This window comes from Bos indicus, chromosome 28, assembly GCF_029378745.1.
Source record: "Bos indicus isolate NIAB-ARS_2022 breed Sahiwal x Tharparkar chromosome 28, NIAB-ARS_B.indTharparkar_mat_pri_1.0, whole genome shotgun sequence".
Lineage (NCBI taxonomy): Eukaryota > Metazoa > Chordata > Mammalia > Artiodactyla > Bovidae > Bos > Bos indicus.
Genome location: NC_091787.1, coordinates 26770108 through 26784156, shown reverse-complemented (window position 1 = coordinate 26784156; position 14049 = coordinate 26770108). Strand labels below are relative to the sequence as shown.

General features: G+C 49.3%; 1 protein-coding gene across 14 annotated transcripts in view; it reads right to left on the bottom strand.

Annotated features, from left to right (window-relative positions):
• Nucleotides 1–14049, bottom strand: part of PALD1 (phosphatase domain containing paladin 1) — an 83913-nt gene that overhangs the window by 50260 nt on the left and 19604 nt on the right. For 4 of the 14 annotated variants that reach the window (XM_070781784.1, XM_070781788.1, XM_070781782.1 and 1 more), the window contains one exon: nt 6343–8358. The exons of 7 other annotated variants lie outside the window; for them this stretch is intronic. The gene's annotated coding sequence lies outside the window, so the exon portion shown is untranslated. Of the gene's footprint in view, nt 1–2433; nt 4672–6342; nt 8359–14049 lie in introns of those variants that run through there. 3 more of the 14 variants (XM_070781785.1, XM_070781786.1, XM_070781792.1) reach the window with 3 other exon arrangements.

Below are 14049 nucleotides of genomic sequence, written 5' to 3'. Positions count from 1 at the left end.
TTTATTTCTGAGCTGGGGGACTAAATATGGTTATTCATCTTCTTTTTTGCTTATTCACCACTTCTAAATCTCCTACAACAAACATTATTACTTTGGGAATGTTTTTAAGTATGGTTATTTGCAGTAGTTTCAAAGTTGGACAGCGGCCACAGCTCCCCACCCAGCATACCCCCCCTCACCCACCGCTAACCCCCCAGTACACCCTCAGCTTGGTGCCTGTGCCACCCTGTGCCCTCTGCCTGTGGTCGTTCATGTTCCCATAATAATCATTCCATTCCTACAGCCTGGTGGGGTTTTCTGCCTTTGTTGTTTATCTTTGCTCCTGACAACAACCCTCAAGGGAGGTGAATAGGGTGTATGGCTCCCACTTTGCAGAAAGAAAACCGCTAAGCAGGGCCAGCTATGTGAATTTCCCCAGGCTATATGGCTTGGTAGAGGCAGAATTCCGGTTTCTGCTGCATGGCCCATCACCTCCTGTCTTTGACGGGTCACCCAGACCCACCCCTTCACACAATCTCTGCTCCTTAGCCTCTTTAAAACTAGGATGAGGTCAATTTTAAAAAAAAGTAAAAGGGGCTTCCCTGATCCAGTGACAAAGACTCCGCACTCCCAATGCAAGAGGCCGAGTTTCAATCCCTAATCAGGAAACTAGCTCCTGCGTGCCCCAACTAAAGATCCCACTGCTGCAACTAGACCCAGTGCAGCCAAATAAAGAAATAAATATTTTAATAAAATTAAATGAAGCTATCTGGGATCTGAGATTGCAGGAGACCTTCATCAGCTGAATATCTTTCTGAAATGTTTCCATTTTTTCTAAACTGAAAAAAAGTAAAGGTTAAAAATTAAAATCAGAAGGTGAATGCATGTTTAGAAATAATGCCCTGTGTTCAGCAGTGGGCTCCCTCTGTGTGGCAGGCCTTGAGTTCCAGACTTCGGCCTGCAAACAACGGGGAACCCCAAGAGATGGAACTGGAGGTGGGACAAAGGCAGGCGGGACAGAGCGACTGGGCAGCCAGCTGAGGAACTGCAGTGAGTGGGAGCCAAGGTCAGAGTAAGGGGATCACCCTGCAGGTGGACCCCTGGGCTGGGAGAAGCTGCAGGTGGAACAGCAGGCCCCCACTCTCATTGAAGGGTAAACGAGCCTCCTTCTCAGCTCACCTGACAGGTGGAGAACAGAGAGGGGACTCCTGCCTGCTCTGCAGCCAGCAAAGACCCTGGCACATGTCACCAGATGCTCCAGTGGGGCCTGCAGGCTCCTGGAATCTGGGACCCTCAGGAAGGAAAAGGGTCCTTTCCAGCACCCCTCGTTGTCTGCCTCCAGGTTTAGGGAGCTCCCTACCTCAGGAGCTCCCCATGGTGGCTCAGCTGTCCTGAGAGGAACTCTGCCTATGTGGTGGGACCTTAGAATGGAGATGGGGGCAGGGGGCTACAATGGACATTTTGAGTTAAAGTCAGAAAATCTGAACACAGTTTATATTTTGTTGGATAAATAAGCTCAACTTCCTTGGATGCCATAATGAAATGTGGAAACAAGGAGAATGTCCTCATTCTTAGGAGATACAAGCTGAAGGGTTTACAGGTGCAGGATCCTAACATCTATGAATTTCATATGGTTTAGGGAGTAGGGGGCAGAGGGAACAAATACTAGCAACTGGTGAGGAGGGACTTGCGTTCTCTTCTTTCAACTTTTCAGTAGGTTTGAAATCTTTCAAAATAAAAAATTGGTATTTAAAGTATTTTTAAAATTAAAAAATGTTTAAAATTTAGCTACCCTTCCCATCACTTCATGGGAAATAGATGGGGAAACAGTGGAAACAGTGGCAGACTTTATTTTGGGGGGGCTCCAAAATCACTACAGATGGTGACTGCAGCCATGAAATTAAAAGACGCTTACTCCTTGGAAGGAAAAGTTATGACCAACCTAGATAGCATATTCAAAAGCAGAGACATTACTTTGCCAACAAAGGTTCGTCTAGTCAAGGCTGTGGTTTTTCCTGTGGTCATGTATGGATGTGAGAGTTGGACTGTGAAGAAAGCTGAGCACCGAAGAATTGATGCCTTTGAACTGTGGTGTTGGAGAAGACTCTTGAGAGTCCCTTGGACTGCAAGGAGATCCAACCAGTCCATTCTGAAGGAGATCAGCCCTGGGATTTCTTTGGAAGGAATGATGCTAACGCTGAAACTCCAGTACTTTGGCCACCTCATGTGAAGAGTTGACTCATTGGAAAAGACTCTGATGCTGGGAGGGATTGGGGGCAGGAGGAGAAGGGGACGACAGAGGATGAGATGGCTGGATGGCATCACTGACTCGATGGACGTGAGTCTCAGTGAGCTCCGGGAGTTGGTGATGGACAGGGAGGCCTGGCGTGCTGCGATTCATGGGGTCACAAAGAGTCAGACACGACTGAGCGACTGAACTGAACTGTACTGTACCTTATAAGAAGCTACTTTCCCACACATTCCCCTCACTGAAGCCTCAGAGAAGGCAGCTCATCTGGAAGGAGAAAGTCTTCAGTCCACACAGGCAAAGTGCTTGAGCCCTGTGGTTTTGTTTCTTTCCATTCTCATTAGCTGCTAGGACCTGAAAGTCAAGGAATTTCAAATACAACTCCAGATCTCCAGAGAACCCAAATATGCCCAGCAACAGGGTGCTGTGGGACGCCCCTGGAGGGGCCCCTGCCACCCCCCAGGCCTGTGGGCCAGGTGGGGACAGTGCTCAAGTAGAGCCCTCGTCCTGGGCCAGCCCCACAAGCACCGTATCTGGTCCACCTGTGTCCCCGCCCCTGTGGGTCTTCCATCTTTCCCAAGCGTGTCCTCTTCCCCCAGGTCCTAGCAGCCCAGACAGGCCCACACTGTCTCAGCACACACCAACCCTCTGAGAATAGGGTGGCCCACTTCCCTCACTGTGACCACTCCATGGGGCTGGCTCCAGCCCCTGGAAAGCCTTTCTGTCTTGGGCTCAGCCCCTGCTTCCACTCCTGTCCTGGAGCATGTGGCTTTCTGGTCCCAAGGCAGGACTGGCCTCCTCCAGAGAAATCTCCCTGGTGGAGATTCTGCCACCTTTGAACCACTGGCTCAGCTTCTCAGCCTGAGAAAAACCTCCGGTAAATGCCCACAGTGGGGACTTCCCCAGTGGTCCTTTGGTTAAGATTCTGTGCTTTCACTGCAAGGGGCACAGGCTCAATTCCAGGCTGGGGAACTAAGATCCCATAAGATGCATAGCAGCCCCCCCCAAAAAAAGGAAGGCCCACATCCCCTTCAGCCCCACTCCCTCCCTTCATCTGTATTAAACAAACCGGACGAGGGACAGGGCAGCTAGCTGAGCATGTGACTGCCTACAGCCAGGCCCAAACTCCTGATCTCCCCCGAAGCTACTTGGGCCAGGTGACTAATCCTAGCTAATGAAACATGAGGGGCAGTGTCCTTGGCAAATTCCGGATCCTTCCCTATGAGCCCCCTTTACTCCTTTCCTCCAGCCTGCTGCCTGGAACACAGGCATGATGGCTGACATTTTGCAGCCGTCTTGAGCTGTGAGCACATGAAGCCACACCCCGGGAATCTGTATAGCAGAATCACCATATCGTGGCCTGGACTGCAGAGCTCCGGGCTCGGACAGGACACAGAAATAAACTTCCATCTTGTGTAAACCGCTGTCATTTGGCTTTTCCTACTACTCGCAGCCAAATCTAATCCTGACGAATGCACTCTGTTATTTTTAGGGATGGCCCTCAATGACCACAAGCTGCAAGGCACAACTTCCTTCTTCCTCCTTTCTCAGAACATCAAGTTCCTTCTGGTCATGCTCCGGCAGGTCAACAACACCAGGATCCCGTGAGTCCAGCCCACGCTGGAGCCACAGCGGCTCACGGAATACAGAAGACACTGTCCACAGCCACCAGGGCCCAAGGGGTAGCTAAGGATATGCACAAATGTCACGCCACGATTGACTGACAGACCATGTGATGCAGAAGCCTTCTCCAAGTCAGCTGCAGAAATCTAGAAGGTTCCAAGCTGCTAAATGTTTGTTCTACCCTATAGATAGAGGCTTGGGCTCCATTCCTCCGAAATGGAAGAGAGAGACCACAAGTCTCCCCATCTGGAGTCTCTCCGAGTCCCTCTCGAGGCCTTTCTGAGAACTCTGCAGAAAACAAGAAGGTATAATCTGGCTGGGAGGGACTCTGCCTATAGGTTCTGTCGAACAGGAGGGGAGTATCAACATCCCTAGGGAGGTGTCAGTCAACTCTGGGAAGGACATTCCTTCTGTGCCTGAAAGAGGCTGAAGCTCCTCTCCATCTAGGATTAGGAATAGTGGGAGGGCCTCAGAGAGAGCAGGGTTAGAAGCACCTGGACACCCCCACGCCCAGTGACGGTGCTCCAAGAAGCTGGCCATTGGGGCTTTTCTAGGCCAGCAGAGCCTACAGTCTCCTGACACCACACCTAGAGCCCTGACCCTGCCAACACTCTGCTGGCTGCTTCCAGGGACTGGGCTCCAAAGGGCCACTGGGAACTTACACTTGAACCCCATTCCTGACCTCCAGCAATGCCATAGGGACCTGAAGCATCATTTTAAGGAGCTGGGAAAAACGATGACCCAATTCTGCAGTTTGTCCCCATCCATCCCAGCCCTGTGGCCTCCAGTCTAGACTCCCTTGCCTGGCCTTCAAGCCTCCCGTTCCCACCCTCAGCATCCCCTATTTACCCTCCACACCCCTGCCACTCCAGGCAAAGCCAAATTCTCAGCTGCCCCATGGGATGGAGCAAGTCAAGCTCCAAGAGATGTTCCCCTCCAGCACAGGTTCTCTGAGAAGCCTCAAATTCAACCTAGCCCTCTGTGGGTCACACTTGATGTCCACCTAGGAAGTAGGAGGCCTGGTCAAGATTAGTAGGAGGAGATTTTAGCAGCTCAACCCTCTGCGCAAAATCAATCTTTCACAGAAGTTCAATGTATAAAACAACTAGAAGCAGAGCTGCTGCGCTGACCGCTAGCCCAGGAAGAGGGCTGCCAAGCTTTTGGTCCCCAGACCCACTGTGGGGCCCCTCCTAGGGAGGAGCACCGCCAGAGCTGCTAGCCAGAGATGCTCAAGGCCCTTGACTGCTGGAATCTCCCAGGATGCATCTGGCCCTTCCCTGTCTCCACGCCTCTGCCCTCCTGGTCCTACAACCAGGAATGCCATCCCTACCCTCACGCCTTCATTCCATCCATTACCATGCAGTGGAAATGTCCCTGTCCCCTCCAAATCTTCTAACACACAGTCTGGACCCCAAACGACCCTGACCTTGAACCCACTGGACTGGCATTTGGTAAGTAGACGCCTCATCTCCCCACTCTGGATCTGATGCTCCTCCGCACCGCCCCCACTCCAACCCCCCGCCCAGGGTAGAATCCCCAGTAGTTGTAGGTTCCAAATGTCACTGTGCTAAACAAATTGCACATCTACCATCATTTCAGCTTCAGAACAACTCTATGAGAAAGGCAGATGCACACGCTTTTGTGCCATTTAACAGATGGAAAAACTGAGGCTCAGAGAGTTCACTACACAACATAACAGAGCCAGGCCTCTGGTTCCGCAGCCTGGGCCCTTTCCACTGAACTGTCCACCCATCACTCTCCCATTTCTCCTGAAGCCAGCCTCACTTTCCCCAAAGACACTGGGAAGCTTAACCCAGGGACCTGCAGCAGGCAGAGAACAAGCTGGACCCAGGGAAGAGCACCCCTTCCAGGGCCACAGCCTCTCACGGACCGCTGGCAGCCAGATGCCTGGGGCGGGTAACAATGGAGCTAAAAATAGGGCAGGAGGCTGAGTGGCCAGCTGCAGGAAACATCTGTCTCAGCCACAGAACAAACACAGAGGAAGTCACCATGCTCCAGGATTCCCCTACTGTGGGTGGGGCCAGGGGAGAGCTGGGGAGGAGGGGAGAGAGCAGGGTTTCAGATTTTCAGCCTGGGCCCAGGGCAGGGGCTCACACCAGCCCACCCCCGGCCCTGGGGCTCATCCCCCAACATCCAGCACACACACACATGCAGACATGGGACAGGGTCTAAATTCCCCTTAAGCACCAACATGTATCTTAAGTTAGAGTCACACCCACCTCTGAGAGTCCAGTCTGTCCCTCTCATTTTACAGAAGAGCACACTGAGGTCCAGAGACCTGCTCAGTCACAGAGACAGTGGAAGAAAGAGCCAGGACCGGGGGCCTCCTACCCTTCTCCCTCACCTCCCTGTACATCTGCTTCACTTTTCTGAGCAGGGAAGACCCTGACCAGGAAGAGCTCTTTTGCTCCAACGAATGAAGCACAGGGTCAAAGTGATCTCAGGTACTAAGCCATCACTGCCCTTCTCACCATGAGGAGCAAAGGCCACAGTGGGTGGAAGTGCTAGACACTCAGCAGGAGGCTCAGCAGTGGCCCCAGACTGGGCTGGTCGTCAATTGCGATGACAAAATACACCAGTGTCGCTTAAGGACGTCCTTGATAGAGCAGTGGAGTACATGTCTTTTCAATAATGCGGGTAATAACCTGGGAAGAAGCACATGGGCTAGTTACCAGCACACGACAGCTGTCTGCAAGATAAACCCTCGTGAACTGGTCTGCACTGTCGGCTGAAGCAGCCCCTTTGTCCGTGGAGCATCCCTTTTATGCAAAAGAATGGCTGACAGACAAAAAAAATGTTATTCAGAACTGGATATCTGGTAGACATTTTCTCCAAAACGAACAGAGTGAGCCTGTCCCTTCAAGGAAAATAACCGACAGCATTTGTTGCCAGTGATAAGTTTGAACATTTAAAGAAAAATCAGAATTCTGGAAATCCTGAATCAGTCACTGTGAATCTGAAAGCTTCCTAAAACATAAAGATTTTGCAATGATATGATTGATGATGCGAACACATGCAATTGTGGGATATGATGAAATGAACTGTCCCACATTTGGAAGATCCAAACTCACTGAACCAGTATTTTCCCAATCACTGATATATGTTACCAAACCACACCTGGTCAAAAAGCCATTGTAACAAAATATGTAACAAAATATGAAAAGTTCATCAATGTGTTTTCAGATTCTACATTCCCTTTAAGAAATTATTACTTTTATGCAGCATCAAAGGAAAACATCCTCAGGCTAACAAAATATTCCTGCCCTTTCCAATGACTTACCTGTGTGAAGCTAGATTTTCTTCCTATACTTCAACTGATCAACATATCATGACAGAACAAACGCAGGAACAGATATCAGAATCCAGCTGTCTTCTATTCAACCAGACATTAAAGAGATTTATAGATTGGCCAAACAATGCCACTTATCCCACTATATTTAAAACATAGTTATTTTTCAGAAAAAAAAAATTATTTATGTGTAACATATAATGGGTTTGCTATTGTTATTTTGAAATGAATGTATAAATATGTCTTTAAGTATACTGTTTTAATTCTTAACATGGTCAATATCAATTTATAAATATATCACCCACATAAACAAGAGGCTTCAATTTTTAAGAGTATAAAAAGGGTATTAAAGAAGGGTATAAAGAGTATAAAGGAAGCAGTATTGAGACTAAAAAGTTTGCAAATAGCCATGGTTTCACCCCCACCATAACCCAATGGTTATTGTGGCCTAGCATCCCATTTTTTGCAGGTACAGACACGGAGGCACAGAAAGACTGCATAATCTGCCTAAGGGCACACAGGCAGCCAAAAGCCTCCACGCGCACACAGGCTGTTAACCACCAAGCTGTCCCTCAGCTAACGTCAGGCTCCGAGGTAAGCAGAGAGGGAGGAACAACGACATACTACAAAGGGAACCCGGAATCGGAAAAAGAGAACGTAAGTTAATACGTATATACTCTTGGGGCAGAAAAGGACTTTCTATGCAAAATGCTAGGGGATAAATATAGTAAAATATTGATGGAGCAGACTACATTATAAAATAGTCAGCTTTTCAACAAATTTGAGTCAGTTGAACCAAGGTGGACAGACCTAAGAGAAAAACAAATATGTTAGTGCGTATACATGGAATCTAGAAAAACGGCACTGATGAACCTATCTGCAGGGGAGGAATAGAGACGGAGACAGAGAATGGACTTGTGGGCACAGCAGAGGAAGGAGAGAGCGGGACGAATTGAGAGACGCGTTACCAAGGTGAAACAGGTAACAGGTGGGAGGCCGCTGTAGAAGGCAGGGAGCTCAGTTTGGAGCTCTGTGATGACTACACGGTGGAACTGGGGGTGGGGAGGGAGACTCAAGGGGGAGGGGATATATACATATACTTACGGCTGATTTGCACTGCTGTAGAGCAGAAACCACACAACGCTGGAACGCAATTATCCTCCAATTCAAAATTATTTTTTTAATGGTCAGGTTTCATCTAACACAGAAAAACCACAGTTGTATGACAACTGACAAATGGATAAAAATATTTTCAACATATTTTTATTATTTATCATTTTATATAGAGGGATTTTTTTTAAATGAGAAAACAAGTATATATTAAAAGTAAAGCATACAAAAAAAAAACCCAAAGACACAACAAAGAAGAAATACAAATGACTGATAAATGTGAGAAAAGATATTCACCCTAAGCTGTAATTTTAAAACTGGGAGCGGCTGCCACGTGTTGCCTTTCATGGCCTCACAGGTTCAGCAGGGTGAAAACACCTGGTCTCTGCAAGGGTGCCAGGGATGGGCGCCCTCCTAAGGACGGGGCAAGGTGTAAACTGGCATGGCTCCCTGGAGGACAAACTGGCAATCATTCTAAATTTTGCAATCAGCAAATTTTCAATCGAGTCACAGGAAATACTCAAAGATATGGCCACAAAGGTGTTGGGTACAGCTTTGTTTACATTAGTCAAAGACTGGAAACATCTCTCACATCAACAGTGGTCGAAGTTGAACATACCACAGACGTCATCACATCATCATTCAAACAGATGGAACCTCAGATGACCGTCGCTAACAGACTGTGGAGCCAAAGAAGCCAAACTAAGCAAACACGATATGATTCCATTTGTCTAAAACTCAAAATCAAGCCAAACTGGTGCATGGTGCTGGAAGTCACGTCTGGAGCAGGAAGGAGGGGGTGGCGATGGGGTACAGGGCCAGGGTGCTGGAGGAATTATGTTCTTTGACCTGGTAAGGCTCCGAAGGCTGTGCTCAATTCAAGCTGTACATCTGTGATGTGTTGTTAAGCTCCAATGTAAGAGTTTCCAAAGAAAGGAGCCCCTTATTTACTGATAGGAAAATATCTACTGTATGTTCAGTTGGGGGGGGAGACACTAAACAGCAATTTAGAGCTTTGCCCTATTAAAAAGGAGAGAGGAATCCTGTACACAAGCACACGCACTCACACTACTCAACGAAAAATGTCTGGAAGAACAAATCTCCAAACATGAATGGTTATCACTGTCGTTATCACCGGGAAGTGGGGCCATGGATGATTTTCCTAACCTTTCTGCATATCTTTTATTTCTCTGATTTTCCTATGTGAACAGAGACTATTTACAGAGAAAAAAAAAAAAGAGGGGGGATAAAAGAATATTCACACTACACTGATGCCAGGAACCAGGGTTCCGTGTCAACTCGACAGCCCAAGAAGACCACGATCCACAGGAAAAGGTCAGAAGAGTGAGGCTGTTCCTGAGTCGTCATTGAGGAAAAGCTAAATACCTTCCCTGGAAGATGGAAGAAACCAGGATTTTAGAGTCAGAAAGACCTGGCTAGACCCTCAGCACCATTCCCGACAGAGACCCAGGTCAGTTCCTGAACCTCCATGAGACTCAGGGTCCTGCAGCGAAGAGAGGGCTAAACAAGGTCAAGGATGTCCAGGGCTGACCAGATCAGTTCTAGAGGCAGATCTGACAGCAAGCTCCCCCAGCTTCCACAGAAGAAGAAAAGGAGGCCCAGGGAGGCCAAGCGACCTCCTCCCTTTATCCTGCAGGCCTGCGACCCCAGGGGAAACCCACAGAGGCCCTACAATTGCAGTGTGCTCCAGAGTCCTGACCTCAGGAAGTGCCCTGCCCTCCCTGGGTCTCAGTGCCCCCAGAATAAAAGGCATCAGCTGGACATTGAACTTGACCTCAGGTAGCCTCCCTTGGGCCCCACACCCATGATTCCTGTGAAACCCCCACATGCAAGGCTGTGGCAGGAAAAGTGGCTGGCTTATCCAGACAGGAAGTGACCTCGCCGGATGAATGACAGGCCGAACATTCCATGGGGAGCCCCACCTGCTGATGACCTTCAGGGTCATGGGAGCCAGGAGTGGGTGGGCACTCAGAAGTCCAGGAGGAAACAGGATTTACGGCGGAAAGCCAGGCACACGGCAGACCCCCAGGCAGGGAAGTGACTTCATTTCACATTCAGTCCTCCTCGCTTCCGCCCCTGGCAGGGCAAGGAGTTAACCCTGAGGTGGCCACGCTTCACTGGCCCCAGCCACCTTTACAAAGGCCAGGGCATGAGAATGAAGGCTTTCTCCTCTCCCTCTGTCCTTGGATCCCCAACCCACAGATGCAAAGTGAGGCTCGGAGAGGCTGACAACAGAGCAGAGGCTCTGAGACCTTTCCCACTACCCTGAGCTGCATAGAGGAGGGAGATGCTAATTCAGAGTTGGGAACTCCGGGAAGACTTCCTGCAAGAGGAGGCCACTGAGCTGGGCCTTGAATGATGAGCAACACATGACAGATAAGAAAGTCATTCAGCACAGAGGGAACAGCATAGAGAGAGAGATGCCTGGCACTGTGCAGAGCCTCTAGGAAGTAATATTATTCTGGCCTTGTGAGGCCAGAATACAGGATAAGGTAAGGTTGATTTAAGTCCCAAGTGTCTTGAGGACCATGCCAGAGAGTTAGAATATTGCTCTGTGTGGTGAGATGTGTTGTCCAGGCCAAGGCAATAGGAGAGAGCCATGACAATGCCCTGTGTCAACCCAAAATGGCTGCATGGAGGAGGCAACCTAAAGGGAGCCAACTTAGCGAGGGGGAAGTCTGGGGCCTAGAACTCAGCTGGCTTTACTCCACCATGCCATCACACCCAGTTCAACTTGATTTCTCTGTAAAAGAGAAGGGAAAGGTATTCATACTACCTATAGTCCAGTGTTGACTCATTGGAAAAGACTGATGCTGGGAGGGATTGGGGGCAGGAGGAGAAGGGGACGACAGAGGATGAGATGGCTGGATGGCATCACTGACTCGATGGATGTGAGTCTGGGTGAACTCCGGGAGTTGGTGATGGACAGGGAGGCCTGGTGTGCTGCGATTCATGGGGTCGCAAAGAGTCAGACACGACTGAGCGACTGAACTGATCTGAACTGATAGTCCAGTGTGCCCAGGTCTGCACCAGATGCCAAACTGATAAAACAGCAGGGCCCTACATACACAGCCACTTAGGCTCCTGTGAGCTCCACCACCCCCACCTGTGTGACCTTGACAGAAACACTTGACCTCTCTGCTTCAACAGCTGTCACACAAAGACAAACCCCTGCCCCACTTTGAGGACTGTGAGGATTAACCGAGATGATAATCCTTGTACACGCCACTTGAGCACCCACAGCCCGTGTTCAATGCATATTCAGTTTGTTATCTCGGAGAAGGCAATGGCACCCCACTGCAGTACTCTTGCCTGGAAAATCCCATGGACGGAGGGGCCTGGTGGGCTGCAGTCCATGGGGTCGCTAGGAGTCGGACACAACTGAACGACTTCCCTTTCACTTTTCACTTTCATGCATTGGAGAAGGAAATGGCAACCCACTCCAGTGTTCTTGCCTGGAGAATCCCAGAGACGGGGGAGCCTGGTGGGCTGCCGTCTCTGGGGTCGCACAGAGTCGGACACGACTGAAGCGACTTAGCAGCAGCAGCAGCAGCAGCAGCAGTTTGTTATCTCTCCATTCTGACCCACAGTGAGGCAGAGTGAGTTAGCTTAGATCACATGCCAAAGACATAGCAGAGCCAAGATTCAAACCCAGGCCAGACCCAGGCTTAGCCCAGCCCATCAGGCAAAACAAAAACCTGAAACCCTAAGACCTAAAGCTTGCCGGCCTCGGCTCCCCAGCCTCAGCGTGGTTTCTGACAGGTGAACAACTCTACCACCTCAAATTTCCAGCGGCCAAAGAAAGAGCAGGGAGCAAACACCAGGGCACAGAAGGGGAAAAAAATATTTCTAAGCTTCTCCCTCTTCCTGTTTATCTATCCTCTCAAACCCAGAGCTCCTGGTAGCCATTCGTCCAGAGCAAGGTCTGCCAAGAGAGACATCCTGCTGGTGACTGCCCAGCCAGGCTTGTGCCGGATGAAGTGCAGGGGACACTGAGGCCCACACCCACCCCTGCAGCTCCATCTGGCCCAAGAACGCTGCTTCACAAAGGGACTTTCAACAGAAGCCAGGGCCCAGGAAGAGGGACCCAGGCCAAGGAGGAGGGGCCGCGGCCACTGCCTCCTCAGCGCCAGCTGGCACCTGTTGGCTCCATACTCAGCTCCCATCAGCTGATGAGAAGGATTCAAGGGAACGACTCTAAGCCTGGGCTGGGCACTGCCCTGGGTGGTGGTGGGGACTCAGATCATAGGCTGTGCAGGCAGGCAGACTCAGCATCCAATCCCAGCTAACCAATGGCCTGCTGTGTGACCTTGGCCAAGCTAGTGAGCTTCTCTGAGCCTAATACCCTTATCTGTAGATTGAGGATAATATTAGTACCTATTCCATAAGGATATGGTGAGGATTACATGAGACAGCATAAGGGAAGGGCTGGCGCCTAGTAGATGTGAATAAATGTTATTTATTCCTCACTCGCACCGTCAAGTTGATCCCCTGACTCAATCCTGAAGATCTGAGGTGCCTTTAAAATGTGCTCAAAAGAACAATTAAAGCCTTCACAAGGAATGAAATTTTGACACATGCTCCAACCTGGATGAACCTTGAAGACATGCTAAGTGCATAAAAAGCCAGACACAAAAGGACAATTACAATGATTCCACTTGTATGAGGTACCTAGAGAAGTCAAATTCGCTGAGACAGAAAACAGCAAGGAGCCACAGGGGATGGGGAGTTAGTGTTTCATAAGCGCAGTTTCTGTTTGGGAAAATTAAGAAGTTCTGGAGCCTAAGAAGTTCTGGATGGTGATGAGGGTTACACAACAATGTGAATTGCACACTTTGAAACGGTTAGAAGGGTACATTTTATGGTCTGTATATTTCACCTCAATAAAAAATTTAAGACCCATTAAGAACATTTTTTGTGAATGTTCATATTCCTTGGAGAGCTCAGGATCGAGAGCTGGAACAGGTATGTGAAAAGCTAAAGGCACCACCTGCCAGGAAGTTGGTAGCACCAACCTGAGTGGAGGAAGCTAAACAAAGAGACGAAAGGCTGCCTGGGAGGGCTGTGAGGAGGCAGCCCCAGCCAGGCCCCTTCCTATATAAACTGACCAACACGCACCAACGCTGGGAAGAAGCAGGCCAAGGGTCGAAAGTGGGTAAGACCACAGGTGAGAGGCCTTGGTGGGATGGGTGGGTAGACTGAACTTCCCCCATAAGTCACCGTGTGACCTTGAGCAAGTCATTTCCCCTTCTGGATCTTCTGAAATCTCCTTCACTGCCTTCCTTGTAAAACCAGGATTCTACCCTACAAGCACCCCTGAATCTACATCCTAGAGAAGCGAGTGTTTCTGTCCACCAAGAGATGGCAAGAGTGTTCAGCAGTTTTTCTCAGAATCCCTCCGAAACTGGAAACAAGACAAAAGTCCAGCTACAGAAAAAAAAAAAAATATATATATATGTATATATAGTGATACAGCCATATGATGGAATACTACACAGCAGTGTAAAGGAACAAGCTGCAGCATCACTGATGAATCACAGGGCTCACATTGAAAGGAAGAAGTCAGAAGAAGCCAGATAAAAATACCTCATACCCTATGATTCCATTCACATAAAGTTCAAGAACAGACAAGACCAATCCTTGAAAGGCACTCAGAAGCGTGGCCACTTGAGAGGAGGGGAGGGTCCAGTAACTGGCTGGGAAAGGAATCCAGGAACCTTCCAGGCCACTGACAATGTTCCACATCTTGATCCCGGTT